Source organism: Otolemur garnettii, unplaced genomic scaffold, assembly GCF_000181295.1.
Source record: "Otolemur garnettii isolate 467f Iridium unplaced genomic scaffold, OtoGar3 scaffold00003, whole genome shotgun sequence".
Lineage (NCBI taxonomy): Eukaryota > Metazoa > Chordata > Mammalia > Primates > Galagidae > Otolemur > Otolemur garnettii.
This window is the reverse complement of record NW_003852398.1, coordinates 16,093,381-16,096,055: the sequence shown is the minus strand read 5'-3', so window position 1 is coordinate 16,096,055 and position 2,675 is coordinate 16,093,381.

Here is a 2,675-nt window from a genome sequence, read left to right as displayed (position 1 = left end):
ATATCTAACAGTTACAGATTATAGTAAGTACTATGAAGAGAAATAACCAGATATTAAGAGAGAAAATAGCAAGGGATTAATGGGGGTAGTAAACACTCATGTGCTCTCACAGAGATTCCCAAAGTGGCTTAAACAAGATAGATGGTCCATGCTTGCTGATGTATCAGTGCAGGGGTAAGACGTCTAGGGCTCATAGAGGAGCTCTGCAATTTCAGGGATCTTCCGGCAGGCCTCTCTGTCCCTTCCTGGGGGAGCTGTGCTCATTTGGTCCTCAGTGGCTCTGTCACATGTCCACAGTCCAAGCCCTAGAAGAAGGAAGACGAGAATGGAAAACCCTGCTGACATCCTGCACTTAGTCACATGAAGCTAGGAAGTGAACTCTTTATGCCACATATCATGGGCCCAGATCAAAGTTATAGGTTCAATTAATATAGAAGGAGAAGAGAACATATGTTGTGCAAAAGACTAGTGGTCTCTGCCTAGACAGCTTCTCTGAGGAAGTGTCATTGAAGGTGAGAACCTCAGGATGAATCGGTATTAAATAGGAAAGAGTTTCCAACCATGGCCACAGCTCGTGTAAGGGCCTTGAGGCAGGAAAGACCTGCTACCAAGTTTAATGATGCTTAATAATGCACATGTCTGCCGTGCACACCCCCTCCAGATGTTTATGACGTGTGAACACCTGGACTAGGCCTGATGCTGGAAGCCACTGCTCTGGACTGAGCCTCCTTTTCTCTCTTGTATCTTACAGGGCTGGGACAGGCCTGGACGGCACCGAGGGGTCTGTGCGTCTTCTGCAGAGAGCCTGTGTGTATCCTCAGCTTTGAGAACTGAATTCCATGGGTTGTGTCAGTGTCAGACCTGTGAAATTCAGTTCTTCAGCTGGGATATCTCTGTCACGGTGGGCTTGAGGACCCTGGGGAGAGCGGATCCTGAAGGACTTTTTCAGTCTGCCGAGGAACTTGAAAGACAGGAGACAGGGGGACGAAGTCTGCGAAGTCTGCGGCTCCGAAGGACTCAGGAGTGTGGGTTCATGTGAGAGGCACTCATCTGATTGTGAAGGCTGAATGTTATGCTAAGCGGGGTTCTAACTAGCTAAATGAATGATCTCAGCAAGTCGCTCTTGCTGCCGCTGCTGCTGCTACCCGCTACTCGTTTACGTTTATTGATTGCTTATGATGATTCGGGCTCTGTACTAAGTGCTGTACATGCTGTTCTAGGAGGCTCTTGGGAAAAATCATTTTAATGATGCCTGAGACACATGGCGTTGCTCTGCGATGATTTTTTCCCTCTTCATGGGATCAGGTGGAATTAATAGAATGTGACGACTATTCTTTGGCATGGACTGCTAAGACTTTTGGTCCCTTTTTAAGATCTGTGGTGTAAGAGGATGAGAAACATGGGTACATCCTCTGCCCCCTGCCTTTGAATCTCTTTGTCTTCTGTGAACATGTTAGGGCTACATTGTACCCTTGTGTTCCAAACAAGGGAAAAAGAGATTGTAATAAGACCCATTCACAATCCCAGTTTCTCCAGGGACAAGGAATGCAAAGGTTTAAAGGCCTGCTTAGTTTGCTAACATGGTCAGCTGTATGCTATGGGTCACATCCTCCAGGTTTTGCTTGTAAGGCAAAATACCTGGACTTTATTAGATTCTAGATTTGATGTGATTTGTCTTCTGGGAACCCATCTTTGATTCATCGCTGGCTATCTCTTGGTGTCCCAGAATTTTCATGTCTTTATCCATCTCCAGAATGGAAGTATAATCTGGCCCCGAGAGGAGAGGCAGGCACAAAGTGAGAGAACCTGCCACCTGTTCCTTCCCACACGTCTTCTCAGTGACACCTTTACACCATGCCTGCCCAGCACCGTGGGCCAGGGCTTTGTATGCATGCCCTCAGTGAATCTCACTAAAACCTATCTGGAAAGTGGGCACAAATTAATGAAAGGATGTCCAATACAAAAAATGTAACTATGTGTACAGATGCAAAAGGGTGCTTGTTCTTATGAGAGCCCCCTGGCAAGGGTGTGGGACGTGGGTGTGTTCTCCGGGTTGTACTGATCAAATCAAGGCCTCTGCCACCCTCCTTACATGTTCTGCCCACTTCTGCCCTTTGCTTATCGGGCCCTTAGCCAGTGACTCATTCTAGAACCAGAACATTGGTGAACCTCAACCAAGACTTCAATGTCTTCAGTCTTAGACTGCTGGAAAAGAATCCAGAATTTATACCAGAAGCTCCCAATGTTCTGGGTTTCAGCTCCTCTGTGCTGGGGACACTGACTTAGACCCAGAACTTCAACTGACTTCTAAAGGCCCATTTTTATTTCAGGTGCACTCTTCCTAAAGCAAGCCTGATAAATGAAACATGGAATTCATCCTCTCTCTCTCACAGAAACTTAAAGAAAACTGGGAATCTACAAAGAATAGGCAAAAATCACCATATAAAAGAATGCTTCACTTCATAAGAGGATTTATGTTAAGATTCCATTAAGTAGTATACTTCCCAATGATTTTCGAGGCTATATTTGCTTTCTTAAAACCTAATTTATGTAAGTGGAAAAAGAAGGTTTCAAAATAACTTAGATTCTATGATTCAGTTAATGTAAAATTATAAACATATATAGGAATGTGTATGTTGAACATCCTATGTATGGACATCAGGGCGGCACCTATG